Below are 19074 nucleotides of genomic sequence, written 5' to 3' on the forward strand. Positions count from 1 at the left end.
CAATAAGTTTTGTGTTCCCTCACAATACGTTTTGAGTTCCCTCCCAATACGTTTTGTGTTCCCTCACAATACGTTTTGTGTTCCCTCACAATACGTTTTGTGTTCCCTCACAATACGTTTTGTGTTCCCCCACAATACGTTTTGTGTTCCCTCACAATAAGTTTTGTGTTCCCTCACAATAAGTTTGTGTTCCCTCACAATGAGTTTTGTGTTCCCTCACAATAAGTTTTGAGTTCCCTCACAATAAGTTTTGAGTTCCTTGTAAAAGTTTGTATTCCCTTGCAATAGATTGTGTTCCATTACGTTAAGTTTTGGGTTCCCTCGCAGTAAGATTTGAGTTCCCTCAAAATACGTTTTGTGTTCCCTGACAAAAAGTTTTGCGTTCCCTCACAATACATTTTTCTTTCAAAAATTCACCATGATTTCACAATAGTAAAACTACAATAACCATGACTACAGTAAACTTTTTTTTTAGTTAGAACCACGCTTTTAAAATTCATGGTACATCTATCACAGATTTACCATGGTGTTTTTAATTGAAAACTTATGTTAACTATATACATGTATATAGGATTTTACCATTCATATCATTGTTAAAATATTGTTACAGTTGTAAAATCGTGGTATGTTTTGTGGTTATAAAGGTTTTACTACAAACACCGTTCAGCTATGGTTGCTGTAGTAAAACCATGTTTGATTGGAGTCACTGGACTTGTGATACCTTACAGTCAGACTGACACTCAACTTTGCAGTTAAATTAATGAAAGGCTGTTTGCACTTTAATAAGTCAGGGCATAAATCCCCATGCTGCTGACAACTATTCCGACTGTTCTAGTGCCAGATGTCAAGAGGAAGAGATACTGGAGACATGGGAACTGTCAGTGTGCATTTGTGGTTTTGTGAGCTGTCAGGCTGTGTGTGTGTGTGTGTGTGTGTGTGTGTGTATGTGTGTGTAAGCTTCGAAGGTCTTGCAAGACCCCCTTGACTGCCCTCCATGGTAGCATGGCATTTTATTGGACCGTAATGAAATTCCCACGCATCATAAACTTTGAGCTCTGCCTCTACGTGAGTTCTGAAGTCAGGCGGTGATGCCCCAGAGCTGCTTGTCCATTCCAGTTTATGGTTCGTACAGCACAGATATATGTGTGCAGTTCAGACCTGTCATTTCATCTCAGAGCTTTTTAACGTTGAAGATTTTGCTACCTCTCTGAAGACCTGAGCTTCCCTTGATGCACCAAAAGTGTTCAATGCAGTCCAGAAACTTCCAAGTGCTTTTATTTGTCCTGTTTGCCAAGGAAAGTATGACTATTACTATTGCTCCTGATTTAAACAAACCCCTAAGTATTCAAATTCAGCAGGTAACAAGTCCTGCAATGTTTGTTCTACAGACATAAATGATACCTCAATTCATGCACCTTGTTGAGGAGAGATGTGTTGTTACTTTTTAGAACAGAACGTCCTGGCAACCTCCCACAACTCCCTGGCATTGTGGGAGCATGTTTTGCATGGGCAAACACATTATTAATTATAATTATTAACTTATTATTTATATTGATATAAATATTCTTAAATCACCTGTTGCTTTGACCTTAAGTCCCCGTGTCAAATCCTCACCATGACAGACGGGTTCACCGCAACGCATCTCTCACCCAGACGACTTTAACACAGATCCCATTAGGCAGCCTTCCAGCGCCGTTTTGTCATGCTTACAAAGTGACTGTACAATCTCACATACTGAAATTACACACAGACATACAAGAACATGACGGCGGTTATTAAACACACTCCCTCAGCGTTTGATGGTTATGACCACATGGAGGAATATTTAGGAAGCACAGATGAAAGTTACTGCGGTATTGATGAATGTGTCTCCTCGAAATCACTTCGAGTTTCTTTTTATAGACATTATCAGTTAAACTGTTGGACACATAAATAATTTGTATTATTACTTTTTTTTTTTTACATTTTATAATAACATTAAATTCATCAAAACTATGGAAAAACACAAATGGAATTATGAGAATTACTGTATGTTGTGGCCAAAATGTTTATACAGTATTGAAGGGGTTTCAATGAATAATAGACCCTTGACTACTGCTTTTCCTCCAGTAAGTAACCACTTAAAAACAGGGGCCAAGAGCGGACCATTACACCGGCCTGCAACACCCCAATTTGGAGATTATGCAGATATATATCTGATGTTAAATCGTCACAGAAACTTTGCCTTCCGGCTCAGCTCTCTTTTCTTGACAACGGTGCGATAGAGCGAGTGCAATATCGCCCCCGCTGCCCCGATTCTCCGGCCAACCTCCCACTCCATTGTCCCCTCACTCGTGAACAAGACCCCGAGGTACTTGAAATCCTTCACTTGGAGCAATACCTCCTTCCCTACCTGGAGTATGCACTCCATCGGTTTCCTGCTGAGAACCATGGCCTCAGATTTAGAGGTGCTAATCCTCATCCCAGCCGCATCACACTCGACTGCCAAGCGATCCAGTGAGAGCTGAAGGTCACGGACCGATGATGACATGACGACAACATCATCTGCAAAAAGCAGCGATGACCGAAAGAACTAGGTCACGAGTACAAGCGGCCGAAATGGGCTTCCTCAGAAGGGTGGCAGGCTTCTCCCTTAGAGATAGGGTGAGGAGCTCAGTCATCCGTGAGGAGCTCGGAGGAGAGCTGCTGCTCCTTTGCGTCGAAAGGAGTCAGTTGAGGTGGTTTGGGCATCTGGTAAGGATGCCCCCTGGCCGCCTCCCTAGGGAGGTGTTTCAGGCACGTCCAGCTGGGAGGAGGCCTCGGGGAAGACCCAGGATTAGGTGGAGAGATTACATCTCCACACTGGCCTGGGAACTCCTCGGGGTCCCCCAGTCAGAGCTGGTTAATGTGGCTCGGGATAGGGAAGTTTGGGGCCCCCTGCTGGAGCAGCTGCCCCCGCGACCCGACTTCGGATAAGCGGTTGAAGATGGATGGATGGATGGATGGTTTCAAGATATCGCAAATGGCTCATGGAAATGTCATGAACCCTTTGTGTAGTTACTGCATTTTGCCTTTGCACAACAGGATTTAGGCAGGGACAGATGTTCAATTGTGCCAGTTTAACGAGGGAATTTGCATTTGGTAGCTTCCATAATTTCAATGCAAACTCTTGCAAATGTTCTCATTCATCTTGATTATGAATGTCTCAGTTTGCTAAACTAAAAATGATTTGTCCATGTACAATAAAGAGCCACAGATATTATATTACATCCTCCCATGAAAAATTGTGATCTGTTTGAGTTCGAAGCAAAACCAGAAGCACCGATGCACATCGATCCGTCTCCTTGAAATATTTTGGTTTCTTTGTTTCGGATGATTAATGCGGCACGTATCCTTGATAAATACATGCTAAAGAAGTTCTGAGAGCTGAAGATTGAGAGCCACCTTGAAAAAACGGGGAATGAGGACTCACGTATGAAGAGCAGTGCTTTATCAAAGTGTGTATGTCTGTCACAAAGAGTCAACGCTCTTCCTGAATGATTGCTGTTGTTGGTGGTACGCTGAAGAATAACTTCATCCAATGTGCTGCTTTTTCCTGTCAGTAGACATTTGTCTAGGTTATGGGTTTTTGGGGGTGGTAATTGCAGAGAAAAATTAGGGTCAAATAAAATGAAATGAAAGATCATTTTGATGAACAACCTCAAGTCCCAAAATCATTCTTGCAGGAATGGACCTTATGGGAGAAAACCGAAAAAGTAGTTGTAGTTTTGACCTAGTTTGGAATCTATAAACAGCTTTTTTTCTTTTGCAAATGAAAGCCATCCATCCCTATGAGAGGCCACGCTTTACACAGAGTGGACAGGGTAATTGTAGAGAGCATTTCTCTTGTTTTTGCTGCCCCCTTGTGTTTTCTCTCTCCAGGAAGGTCAGTCAGGATTAGCACATACAGGGTACAAATCTCCAGGCTTTGGAGCTCATTGTGATCAATGTGAATGTGTTAACAGCTGCGGAGATGTCTGAGTGTGTAATATAGATCTGGTCATCTGAAGTCTTGCTTTTCATCTGTGTGAACAAAGCAAATCCATACAGTGGGGTCCAAAAGTCTGAGATACATTATTCAGAATCGAATGTATTTAACTATAAAATTTAAAAATAAAGTGCAATTGTGAGAAAATAAACAGAAAATGTAGGATTTAGACAATTTAAGACAAAGTTAGAAATATTCTGCAATATATCTAGGTCACTAAGCAAATTTGTGACATTAAGTACATTGTTATTGTTATCATTATTTTTTTTTGTATAAATGTGGAAAGATTACATTTATGCACCTTTAAAACATATGTATCATATGGTGCCTTGATCCCACCATGGAATAATGATAATAATAAAAAATAAGGTAATTCTGACTTTATATCTCAAAAATCTGACTTTATGTCTCAAAAAATAAATGCATAATTGTGAGATATAAATTAACAGTTGGGTTAAATAATTTTTCAATTGTGAGAAATAGTCGCAATTGCATGATATAAATGTTTAAATCTCGAAATTGTGAGAAATAAAGTGTAATACGTGAGAAATAGTCGAAATAGCAAGAAATAAAGTGTAATTGTGAGAAATAGTCAAAATAGTGAGAAATAAAGTGCAATTGTGAGAATTAGTCGAAATAGCAAAAATAAAGTCACAATTGTAAGAAATAGTCAAAATACCATGAAATAAAGTGTAATTGTGAGAAATAGTCGAAATAGCGAGAAATAAAGTGCAATTGTTAGAATTAATCGAAATAGCAAAAATAGTCACAATTGTGAGAAATAGTTGAAATAGCGAAAATAAAGTCACAATTGTAAGAAATAGTCAAAATACCATGAAATAAAGTGTAATTGTGAGAAATAGTCGAAATAGTGAGAAATAAAGTGCAATTGTTAGAATTAATCGAAATAGCAAAAATAGTCACAATTATGAGAAATAGTTGAAATAAAGAGAAATAAAGTGTAATTGTGAGAAATTCTAAATAGCGAAAATAGTCACAATTGTGAGAAATTGTAGAAATAGCAAGAAATAAAGTGCAATTGTGAGTAATATTCGAAATAGTTTGAAATAGTCACAATTGTGAGTAATAGTCGAAATAGTGAAAAATAAGATGCAATTAAGAGAAATAATCACAATTTTGAGAAATAGTGATAAATAAAGTGCAATTGTGAGAAATAAAGTGCATTTGTGAGAAATTGTAGAAATAGCAAGAATTAAAGTGCAACTGTGAGAAATAGTCAAAATAGCAAGAAATAAAGTGCAATTTTGAGAAATAGTCAAAAAAGTGTGAAATAAGGTACAATTGTAAGAAATAAAGTGCATTTGTGAGAAATAGTCAAAATAGCAAAAATAGTCACAATTGGGAGAAATAGTCGAAATAGCAAGAAATAAAGTGCAATTTTGAGAAAGTGGAAATAGCAAAAATAAAGTCACAATTGTGAGAAATAATCGAAATACCGAGAAATAAAGTGCAATTGTGAGAAATAGTCGAAATAGCAAGAAATAAGTAGCAATTACGAGAAATAGTTGAAATAGCAAAAATAGTCACAATTGTGAGAAATAGTTGAAATAGCAAGAAATAGTCACAATTGTGAGAAATAGTCAAAATAGTGAGAAATAAAGTGCAATTGTGAGAATTAGTCGAAATAGCAAAAATAGTCACAATTGTGAGAAATAGTTGAAATAGCGAAAATAAAGTCACAATTGTAAGAAATAGTCAAAATACCATGAAATAAAGTGTAATTGTGAGAAATAGTCGAAATAGCGAGAAATAAAGTGCAATTGTTAGAATTAATCGAAATAGCAAAAATAGTCACAATTATGAGAAATAGTTGAAATAAAGAGAAATAAAGTGTAATTGTGAGAAATTCTAAATAGCGAAAATAGTCACAATTGTGAGAAATTGTAGAAATAGCAAGAAATAAAGTGCAATTGTGAGTAATATTCGAAATAGTTTGAAATAGTCACAATTGTGAGTAATAGTCGAAATAGTGAAAAATAAGGTGCAATTAAGAGAAATAATCACAATTTTGAGAAATAGTGATAAATAAAGTGCAATTGTGAGAAATAAAGTGCATTTGTGAGAAATTGTAGAAATAGCAAGAATTAAAGTGCAACTGTGAGAAATAGTCAAAATAGCAAGAAATAAAGTGCAATTTTGAGAAATAGTCAAAAAAGTGTGAAATAAGGTACAATTGTAAGAAATAAAGTGCATTTGTGAGAAATAGTCAAAATAGCAAAAATAGTCACAATTGGGAGAAATAGTCGAAATAGCAAGAAATAAAGTGCAATTTTGAGAAAGTGGAAATAGCAAAAATAAAGTCACAATTGTGAGAAATAATCGAAATACCGAGAAATAAAGTGCAATTGTGAGAAATAGTCGAAATAGCAAGAAATAAGTAGCAATTACGAGAAATAGTTGAAATAGCAAAAATAGTCACAATTGTGAGAAATAGTTGAAATAGCAAGAAATAAAGTGCAATTGTGAGAAATAGTCGAAATAGCAAAAATAGTCACAATTGTGAGAAATAGTCAAAATAGCGAGAAATAAAGTGCAATTGTGAGTAATAGTCGAAATAGTGAAAAATAAGGTGCAATTAAGAGAAATAATCACAATTTTGAGAAATAGTGATAAATAAAGTGCAATTGTGAGAAATAAAGTGCATTTGTGAGAAATTGTAGAAATAGCAAGAATTAAAGTGCAACTGTGAGAAATAGTCAAAATAGCAAGAAATAAAGTGCAATTTTGAGAAATAGTCAAAAAAGTGAGAAATAAGGTACAATTGTAAGAAATAAAGTGCATTTGTGAGAAATAGTCAAAATAGCAAAAATAGTCACAATTGGGAGAAATAGTCGAAATAGCAAGAAATAAAGTGCAATTTTGAGAAAGTGGAAATAGCAAAAATAAAGTCACAATTGTGAGAAATAATCGAAATACCGAGAAATAAAGTGCAATTGTGAGAAATAGTCGAAATAGCAAGAAATAAGTAGCAATTACGAGAAATAGTTGAAATAGCAAAAATAGTCACAATTGTGAGAAATAGTTGAAATAGCAAGAAATCGTCACAATTTTCTGAGAAATATTCGAAATAGCAAGAAATAAAGTGCAATTGTGAGAAATAGTCGAAATAGCAAAAATTGTCACAATTGGGAGAAATAGCCGAAATAGCAAGAAATATAGTGCAATTTTGAGAAAGTGGAAATAGCGAAAATAAAGTCACAATTGTGAGAAATAGTCGAAATAGCAAGAAATATGTAGCAATTACGAGAAATAGTCGAAATAGCAAAAATAGTCACAATTGTGAGAAATAGTCGAAAAACCAAGAAATAAAGTGCAATTGTGAGAAATAGTCAAAATAGCAAAAATAGTCACAATTGGGAGAAATAGCCAAAAAAGCAAGAAATAAAGTGTAATTGTGAGAAAGTCGAAATAGCGAGAAATAAATTGCAATTGTGAGAAATAATCGAAATAGCAAGAAATAAAGTCACAATTGTGAGAAATAAAACAATTCTGCAATTCAGAGAAATAAAGTTTTAAATTCAAGGAATATAGTTGAAATTGTGAGAAATAAAGTTTATTTCTCTTAATTAGGAAATAGAATGTCGCAATTGCGAAAAATAAAAATAAATAGACAAAATTGCGAGGAATAAAGTTGCAATTGTGTGAAATAAACTCATAATTGCATATATAAATTTACAATTGTGTATTATTGCATGATAAATTTGCAACTGTGAGAAATATTCACAATTGCAAGATTTCAAAACAAAAGTTCAAAACAAGATATAAAGTAGCAATTGAAAGAACAAATATTTAAATTGTGAGAAATAAAGTTGCAGTAGCATGATATAAAAAAAATTATATCGCTATTGTGTTTATTACAAACTCTAAATTGAGTTTTTCAATTTAGAAATGGCAAGATGTAAAGTTGAAATTGTGGTAAAGTCTCAACTATAAGAAATAGTTGCAATTGCGAGATAAATCTTGAAAATGCAAGTTATAACTATTATTATAATTATAATATAATTATATTTGGACTAAAGTAAGAATTGTGAGATATAAAGTTTTTTAGTATCATGATTTGTTGATGACCTGTAAAAGCAGTAGCATGAAGTGACAGTCTAGACAATTTGGCACCTAAAGCCACAGAAGCAGAATATGGTTTATGTGCTGTTGCATGAGCAACTTGTGGCTGTGAATAGTTTCCTGTGTCAGAGAAACATCAATGTGGTCAAACTTTTGCCATAAATATTGCACGTATTCTTTGCAGGCTGCACGAAGAGTGGGGTCCAGAGGCTTCAATTTTGGAACCAGCATGTGATGGAGAGCATGAGAGAAGAACAAATAAGAAAGGCGCAAAGGGTGTAAGGGATCTTCAGAGTTTAGATTGAATTATTTCTACCTATGCATGAATACCAATATCAGTTCTGTAGACCCCTGACACCCCTGACATGCTATATATGACAAGAATATGTTTTTAATGCACGTTCATTTGCATGAAGCTCAGAACATTCAAGAAACACACTGTGGACGTGGTTCATTTAGCATAATGCACATGAATTGTTCATCATATCTTTTTTGCTCATCTATGTATAAAACACCAAATAGTGTCAACAAATCTTTTAAGTGAACAAATTGCTTTCTTTCACTTCCATTGTTTCAGTCATGAACGTAATCAATGTTTTTAACGAATCATTGAATCAGTGACTTCTCGTTACACATTTGTCGCAACCTTACTGCATTGATAATTGAAAGAAATTGTTACTGAACGCATCAGTGGACAAATCTAAAAACATTTCTTTGGGTTGAAAAGACGAGTTACTGGGATGAATCAACATTACCCCAAAGGGCTGAAAACTCTCCTCCTGCTCTAGAAATACACTTACTCCGAAAGAAAGCAACCGTAACTTAAGTGACTTGAAATATTTATTCATGTAGCCTTTCAGACAGAAGGATACCATCACTCATGATAATGCCATTGCAAACATGTAAACACAGACCATCAAAATAAATGTTCAGAATTTCTAAACCAAGACCACCATTTCTGACTGTAACTCCTCTGAGTTGGCACAGACCTTCAGATTGTTTTGGAATAGTGTGCTGTATATTTTCAAACTGATAAAACTTATGGTTTTTGTACAGCGGATAATCAACAAATAATATTTATAATTATTAATCTCTACAAATTATAGAGAAAGCTCTGCCCAAAGGGAGATGCGGATCTGCCAACAGGGAGACCATACCGGCACCTGTGGAGTGCCTATCCCAATACTGGGCATATTAGCAACTGTAGTGGGTCTGGTTGCGAGTTCCTCCACCGAATTCGTGAGCCACAGGGCTAGGGAGGAAGGACATCCATGGTTCACGGGTTTGTGAACTCGTATGGGAGAAGCGATACACCCGGCCAGCTTTTCCATATTACCAAATTTACCTGTTTGTACCTGACAAAACATGGGACGAAACCTGCTCAACCTTGAGATTGTAAAATTGATGGCATCCATGATCCAGTGGGCAAGCCTCTGTTTGGAGACAGCGTTCCCAAAGCAGACAGCTGCTTAGAGTGTCTAAAGCTCTGCGTGCAATCCAAGTTGATGCGCAAAGCACGCACTGGACACAGCAACGACCCAGGGCTGGGTCTGCCTCCTACCGGGACAGCACTTACAGGCTCACCACCTGATCCCTGAAGGGAGTTTTGGTAACCTTGTACACATAGGCCAGAATCACGTGAGAATCTGCCGGACCAAACTCCAGGCAAGTGTCGCTGACAGAGAACGCTTGCAGGTCCCCATCCCTCTTGATGGAGGTGAGCGCAATCAGGAGAGCCGACTTCAAGGAAAGGGCTTTCAGCTCTACTGACTCTATCTGCTCAAATGGGGCTCTCCGAAGGCCCAGGAAGACCACAGAGATACCATGAGTGGAATAGACGTGGCCTAGAAGGATTCAGCCTCCGGGCACCTCTGAGGAACCTGATGATCAGGTTGTGCTTCCCTAGGGACTTACCGTCCACCATGTCATGTCACATATACCTTCAATGTGGAGGGGGAAAGCCGTCCCTCCAACCTCTCCTGCAGGAAGGAAAGCACTGACCCGACTACGGATCTCTGGGGGTCTTCGGCTCACAGGCAAACGCCACTTCAGGGCATAAAGCTGCCTCATAGAGGGATCCCGTCAGGACATATGTTGCTGTCCCCATCGGCAACTACTCCACATGTGACATTACTCTACCTCATAACACAATCCTAGGTTACGTCCAGCCAATAAAGTCCAGAGTGAAGATCCAGGGTGTGGCTGCATCGGCAAAGCTCAGTACAACCAAAAAGCAAAAGGTGTGGTACTGAAAAGGTATGTAGTATATGTAGTGAGTCCTGAAAACGGAAGTAAGAAAGGAACACAGACCCTACACCAAAACATACTGATATTAGTTAATGACTTACCTGTGGAGATGCCGTTGAATCCAGGGGGACCTGCAAAACAGAAACAAAACAGACAACGCGAGAGAGAGAGACCAAGAACAAAGAGCCTACTTACGGCAGTGAAGCGACCGATTCGGATTCAGATGACTCTGAAGAGTATTTGTTGAGGATTCGTTCAGGTTGGACAGAACCTGGAAGAGATGATACTTACCTACCAAGTCCTGAGGAGAGCCAGGAAAATCCTCTTGCTGAAGTAATACCACCAGTACCTTTAAGAGAAGAGAAAAGTCAAAGACATGTCACACTGAGAGAGAGTGAAACACCAGATGAACTTATTCCCGATCCAATACTTTCAGCAGAGGGCGATCGAGACAGTAAAAGTGGGGACATTCAGATGTATGATATGAGAGATTATCAAGCAGAGGGAGACCCTGTTGAGCTGAGACGATCTATAAGAGAGAGAAAGCCAAGGCAAATGTTCACATACAAAACACTAGGTCAACCCTCATTACAAACCCCATACAACACTTAATGGTGTAGCAGCCTATACATTATCATACTTACCTGGGTGGGCATCACACTATCACATACCATACCTATTTCAGTTTACAACTCAAAAATGTTGCACCCTACAAACCTACAGTACCACTATATTAAGAAAAGAAAAGATGGTGTTTTGAAGTATGAGTATGGAGATTATGGGGTTTTTTTGTTTGTTTTTCTATTGTATGAGAATGGGACTCTTATTTTGAAAGTGGACTGTGGCTTTGAAAGAGGAGTTTGGTTGAAATTGAGTTCGTGGGTAAAAAAAAAAACGGGGAAAAAAACCGTTGAGTTCGCGGGTGAAATAGTGATACTGCGCCTGCGCGCCTCATAACGTCTAGGGGTTACGTGCAGAGCAAACCTGTTTCTCGCGTCTCTTCATTCTTTCCTGTTTTAACAGGTATGACTGTGGACAAAACAACACAAAATATATCAGGTTGCATAACACACACGTCTTGTTGTCATAAAAGTAAATGCTCTGATTTGTGAAAAGATGTCAAATTTGACGATCGTCCGCCATTTTGGGAACTCCAGTGTGGTGCACTTAATTAATGTAATTTATTTACCTCAAACAGGCTCCAGTTACCATCTTAGAGTGTTTATTATTAATTTTTACTCATATAATATCTGTGTTTGGTTCCATGAGAGTTCACATATGCACTTAGTTAATGCTCTTTCCCAGTCACGTGGTACAAGTAATCATTTCAGTGTACACAAACGTAATATTACATTGTTTCTTGTTATGCAAAGGACAATATGCATATTGCAAAGTTCTGACGTTGTTAAAGATCAAAACAATAAGAATTGAATATGTGTACATAAATATCTCAGGTAATAATTGCATGTTATTACTTAATAACAAGTTAAGTCGTGTAAAACATTTATATGTGTGTAAATACATTTTGGCTTATATTTATAGATGCAAAGAATCAAATTTATAGGTTTATTTGAATACCATATGTCAGTGTGAATTTTGTAAAAAAGGAGTATATTGATTGTGAAAAAACAAACAGATGACAACTTGGTTTTGAAGTAACAAAAGAAAAGAAAATTCCTTTATTTTTTAAAACAATGTGGGGAAAAAACCCAGTTAAATAAATATAATGGCTGGGGATTACACGCAGCGCAGACCTGTTTTAACAGGTTTATTCTCATCTGTCAGCCCGGCCCAATAAACGGGACGTGCAACACATTGTATCTGCATAACAACGTTAAGAAATCAAATAAAAAATATATATAGTTTAAGGCATAATTATAAAAATTACTGAAATCAATGTGATAAAATGCAAAACAGCAAAAGCTGTATTTAAGTTGCATGCACATATTCAACATCTGCATTGTTTATGAGAGTGTATTTGGGCATATAAATACAGTATATTCACCTTTTGTCATAAATATACTGCTAATCTCTACAGCATTTGTCAAATAAAAGCATCATAACAGGAAGCTTTCAAACAACAGCAGTAAAGCACATTTTAATGAAAGCGCTAATTCTGATTAAACAAATATAAAGATCCAAAAAAAATTCACAGAAATGATCAAATTACTTCTCTATATTCTACATGTTTCACCGCAAATGTTTTTGTACAGTAAATTTAACATGCTCCATATTTTTTCCACATTTCACCAAAATGAAATGCAAAGCAGTGGAACAGACACACTTCCTGCTTTATAAAACTGCAAGAATAAGCTACTTTTACATGTTTTATCATTTTGCATATCTAGTCTTTCACTTTTGAAAATAAATAATATGGTAAAAGAGTTTGTGTAAATTGTTTAAAATAGTGCATGTCGAAAAATATTCTTATTTAAAATGGATTAATCAGAAAAGACGAATACATTTGATATTTTCAAACTACAATGAGTGCATTTGTTGTGCTTCGGTGGATTGTGGTATTTGTGTCCCGTCCTCAGAGAAAGCTCTTTCCAAAATACGTCTTAGAGAAAGCTTAAACTTCTCCTTAAAATCCTGCCCCATGAAAACATACAGAACCGGGTTCAAACAGCTGTTAAAAAATGCCAAAGAGATGACCAATGGAGTAAGTTTCCGGGCCACATCGACACTTTCTGTAACACCATTTGTTCGGATCAAAAACACAATGTGGTACGGCAGCCAGCACAGAAAAAATGCCACAATAACAGCCGTCATGATGCGAAACGCTCGTCCAGAGTTAAAATGACTCCTGCCTAACTTTCGGGCAATGATTCCATAACATGTCGTGATGCAAATGAGAGGTATCAAAAACCCAAACACAAACCTGATGATAATTAACTTTCTATACAATTGATAAAATAATCCGTCTTTATCACGATGATAAAACTGACAGAATGTGTTGTTACTTTTTGGAACATTTTCTCTTAACATCATAAAGGGCACACTGAGAGCTATAGCCAGGATCCAGGCCACTACACAGGACAGTCGCGCAAGCAACAGACTGCGATGATTTTTAGCCCAAACTGGTGTGATCACCTGGGTAAACCGATCCAGACTAATCAAGCACAAGATGAAGACACTGGCAAACATGTTGACCTGCATCACCAATGGGAGAATCTTGCACATGGCAGGTCCATATGGCCAGTTATCATCAAAAAAGCTCCTTGCCACATAGAACACTGAAGAGAAGCAGCACAGGAGATCTGCAGTCGCCAGATTGAGAAACCATATCGTATTAACGGTCCTCTTCATCTTCATTCCAGCAATGTGCACAACAAAGACATTCCCTGGAACTCCGAGAAGAAACGTCACGCAGAAGAAGAACAGAGAAATCATTTTAATAGGATTTTCCAAATATTCATATTCCTTTCCCCATCGCTGTGATTGAGCCGGTGCTCTCCGAAGTGTCCCGTTTATCCTGTTAACATCACATATAGCCAATGTTATATCAAGAGTCAGTTTTAAAGTGTTGGGTTCATTCGCCAAATATAATAATATATAAAATATTACGGCCATTTACTTTACAGTATGTTTACTTACCACGTTGGTGGAGAGTAAGAGCTCTAGAACGGCCGCTGTACCCCTTAGAAAATGCAACAGATGCGCTTGCAGGACGAGTTCAACTCTTTACTGAGAACTCAATGCAGTTTGCAGTCTGTATAACCACATGTGTCAGCTTGTTAATGCACACAGCCGTTCCTCTCACAGCTAAACTCACACTCAAACAAACGGTAGTATGCATTAGGACTCTTTGAGATCTTATAAGTGCACACTAGGCTATCACAGACATAGCGAGAGAACGTTTACTTTTAAGTTGATGTTGTTGAGCTCATTTTGTGTGAGAGAAAATGACAAAAAAACTAATGCTATGTCAAAAATCTTTTAACATATTTAAACATTTTAAGTAATATTCTAATATATTAAATTTGTATCTTTATTTAGGCCAGACCTACACGTTATGAACACCAAGTTTAATGACTGATATTAACGTAAACAAACCATCGCTTGGCTTACAGACATGGCAGATAAAGTCGCTTTTAATTCACTAACCGAATTGATTCAGTGAGATCATTCATGAAGGATTCGTCAAATTGATATGAACCGTTGATTCAAACCGATAGCCGACAGTTGGTCTGTTGTTGGGATTGATTTATCCAAAAAACTAGATCATAACATTGTTTGGTAATGGACCTCCACAGTACAGTATGTTGTCTGATCCCATGAAAATGGTGTAACTTTGGCGCCATTTTTGCAAAATGACATGGCACGTGAATATTTGCACTTATTGTTTTATTCTCTACATTAATATTAACCTTGTGCGACACCACGTCCACATGTGTGGACATTGTATTTTGGCTTCACTATCAAAAAGCATAATGTAAATGAATTTAAACTGATTGAAATCTGTTTAAAAGACTCTACATTGTCATTTAAGTGTTAAACTTCTACCTCACCAAGTCACGTGACACAACAGCATGACGTAAATTTCCATAAAGCGCTCTTACGGGCGCAGCACCAACATAAGTGCCACTGGTAACAAACCTCTTTATGTTTTTTTATTGAAACATGTTTGGTTGTAAAGATTTACGTCTCTAGTTTCCTTTGATATGCTGCTTTAAAAAATCTGTAAATATTTAGTGTGTCAGCGCACTGATAAAGATGAAGTCCACGTATGTGGAAAATGGGACATTATTCCCTCAAAAGTTGAAAAAAGCATGTTAGATCTTTTTCAACATTAACACATCTGTGGGTCATTTCGCTTCATATTAATATACATGTATACATTTTATTTTGTTATGTACAATATGGTTCTATTCATTAATATTAGTAAATGCATTCCTATATATTTACTGTGCATTTCCATATTGAGAATAAATGCATTTATGCAAATGCTGAATATCTTTGCTTTCAGAGGCTTTATATGGAGTTAGGATGAAAATAAGATGCATTTCAAACTGTTCTGAGACCAGTGCAGACATACAGCACACTTGAGGTTACGTCATTCCCTAAATATGGAGCAAGGGAGCATCCTATAGCTTTCCTATGCAGCTACAGTAAGTGCATTCACTCCTAAAATATGACCAAAATTTCAGTTTCAGGCTATAGAAGATGGTTGGAGCAATCAGAATTTTATCATGCAAAATTTTATTTGAACATGATTGGCAGTGATTGGATGATGCTGGCCATTACTTTTAATCAGAATTATTGTTTTAATCAGCTTTGTAGAAAATCTGCTATAATGTCTATAAAGTCTCAAAACATTAACAACAAACACTCTTGGACACATAATAAACTTTTTGCTGAAATATGTCCAGATCCAAATGGCCAGTTATCGTCAAGAAGAATGAAAACGACATTGAACGGTAGAGAAAGTTACAAGAAATGATGGTAACACTTTACAATATGGGTGCATTAATTAAGCATTAATTAATGCTTAACTAATGCACAGATAATATTGAGTTAATGTATGACTCATGATTAACTAAGCCATTCAGTAATGATTGCCAAATCAGCAATTAATAAAGAGTCTGTCTGATTAATATATTAAGTCATATTTGAAATGCTATTAATTAAACGTGTCATCGTGGATTAATTCCCTAATTTATTATATTAATTAATAGTCTTAATTAATGTGTTAATTACCACAATGAAAAATACATTTTGGCTTATCTTTATAGATGCAAAGAGTCAAGTTTATAGGTTTATTTGAATACCATATGTCATTGTGAATTTTGTAAAGAAGTAAAAAAAGGAATATATTGATTGTGAAAAAACAAATGACAACTTGGTTTTGAAGTAACAAAAGAAAAGAAAATTCCTTTATTGTTTAAAACAATGTGGGGAAAAAACCCAGTTAAATAAATATAATGGCTGGGGATTACACGCAGCGCAGACCTGTTTTAACAGATTTATTCTCATCTGTCAGCCCGGCCCAATAAATGGGACGTGCAACACATTGTATCTGCATAACAACGTTAAGAAATCAAATAAAAAATATATATAGTTTAAGGCATAATTATAAAAATGACTGAAATCAATGTGATAAAATGCAAAACAGCAAAAGCTGTATTTAAGTTGCATGCACATATTCAACATCTGCATTGTTTATGAGAGTGTATTTGGCATATAAATACAGTATATTCACCTTTTGTCATAAATATACTGCTAATCTCTACAGCATTTGTCAAATAAAAGCATCATAACAGGAAGCTTTCAAACAACAGCAGTAAAGCACATTTTAATGAAAGAGCTAATTCTGATTAAACAAATATAAAGATCCAAATAAATTCACAGAAATGACCAAATTACTTCTCTATATTCTACATGTTTCACCGCAAATGTTATTGTACAGTAAATTTAACATGCTCCATATTTTTTCCACATTTCACCAAAATGAAATGCAAAGCAGTGGAACAGACACACTTCCTGCTTTATAAAACTGCAAGAATAAGCTACTTTTACACGTTTTATCATTTTGCATATCTAGTCTTTCACTTTTGAGAAGAAATTGTTAGGAATATTTTGGATCTGGTCGCGATCTCCAATTCCCCTGGTCCCGTCTACCTATATTCCTCCTTTGATCATAAAATGATCACAATCATATCATACATTGTACCATGCTAAAAACTTTACCATGGGAGCTTTAAACCCTCGTATCTTCTTCGTTCATTCTTAGGGGTCGATAAGCAACTTGAGGTGGTCTTGCCACTAAGCTAAGAGAGCTGGAAATCATTTGTTTGATTAAAGCCATAAAACAAGGCCATAAGCAGGCAATGATGAAAAATACAAGCAAAACGCAGAATCTGACCATTAAGTAATGTTCCATTTTGTAAATAAATGTCCAAAAACAATGAAAAGAAATCAACATCCCCATTGGCGTGGTCTTGTGACCTCTTTACTATTTCAGAAATATTTTTTATACCTTACTCTATGCATAAACGTAACTAAATCAAACCTGTTCATTTCTACCTGATTCATAACATTTGCTAAGCTAATGGGGCAAAGAATGATTGAAAAAAACTTGTCCACTCTGTTCCAGATTCTTTGGTCCTCCAGCGTGTAGTTCGGCTGTGTCAGAGTGGAGGATGCCCTTTTTGTTCGGGTGTGGGTTGTTTAATCCACATGTTGAATTGTTCCCACATGTGGTGTTTCTTCTCAGGACCTAGGGCTCCTGCGTTATGCTAGCCACTGACGCTGCGTGTTCAGCTCCTCCAGTGGGGTCGCACTCAGCAGTTACCTGTCGGTCCCTCCTCTGGTGCTGGCTTAACTCGGACTCAAAAGTAGAGAGTTTAGTTACACTTGATGGTGTCATTCAGTTTTGGGCAGGGCCAGATGACCCTGCTTGTCTCTTTAACAAATTACTGGTTTCACTTCATTCAAGGCCCAATGTTGAATATCACATTCGGATGGGTTTGCCTGTAAAAGTTTTACGTCAATATCTTTTACTAAAGTTTTCTGCATCATAGAAACAGTTTCTTCAGCTTGATTTAGATCTGGTCCTATGTGATATGGGTTTTCCTTCTGCTGTCTTGAAATACCTCTCTTTACCCCATATGCATATTTTGAGTCTGTGTACATGTTAATGGGTTTTCCTTTCGCCAATTGTCATGCTCTAATTAATGCAAATAGTTCAGCGGCCTGTGCCGATTTTTATGGGAGGGAGTAGGCCTCAATGATTCGATTAGGAAGTTTAGTTACGGCGTAGCCGCACCAGTATACGGAATCATTTAGCTTCGAACAGGACCCATCGATGTACCGATGGTCCCCCTCCTCCAGGGCAGATGTTGAAACATCTGGCCTGCAGGAAGTTAATTTGTTTATACGGTCTAGATTGTCATGAGAGTCATTAGAAAAAGCACCTTTGGTAAGCAATTTGTGTAAGAAGATTTTCGGACCATGTATCACGGTGTATAACCTACCTGGTGAGATGTGTGCACAATGAGCAGAACAATATGCTCTGCATCTTGCACCATCAATGCTACAGCAGCCACGTCTTGCAGACACGCAGGGAGGCCTTTGGCTGGTCTGTAGGTGCTGCCATGGGATTGTGCAAAGGATCGCTGCTGCTGTACCTGCCGCCTCGTGCACGTAAAGGAGTGGTGGTGGCTAAAGCTCAGGGCTGTTAATCAGAAGGTTGTTGGTTCGAACCCCACGGCCACCACCATTGTGTCCTTGAGCAAGGCACTTAACTCCAGGTTGTTCCGGGGGGATTGTCCCTGTAATAATTGCACTGTAAGTCGCTTTGGATAAAAGCGTCTGCCAAATGCATAAATGTAAATGTAAATGTAAAGGTGGAATGTTTCACCATCGTTGGGTAAGCCCAGAGCTGAAACGGCTGCTCCAGTGATGCTTAAAAGCCATGTCCACTTAATGAGTTCTTCGGCCCCTGAGAGTGTGGCTTCTCTCAGAATCTTATACAGAGAGCAGTTCGGCACCCAGGCTCTTTTGCAGTTCGTGACCGAGATAGTCAACTTTCAGTTTCCCATTGCAGTTTCTCTTTGGAAGCTTTGAATCCAGCCTGTGCCAGAAGGTTGCAGACAATAGTTGAGGCAGCTGTGCAGGATGCAGCATCGGGGCCGAAAACGAGAATGTCGTCTGCATATTTTAGCAAACAAGTCTGTGGTGGAAGCTTTGTGCACTACAGCAGAGAATACAGCAGGCGAGTCTCGGAAACCCTGTTG

This window comes from Xyrauchen texanus, chromosome 43 (genome assembly GCF_025860055.1).
Source record: "Xyrauchen texanus isolate HMW12.3.18 chromosome 43, RBS_HiC_50CHRs, whole genome shotgun sequence".
Classification (NCBI taxonomy): Eukaryota; Metazoa; Chordata; class Actinopteri; order Cypriniformes; family Catostomidae; genus Xyrauchen; species Xyrauchen texanus.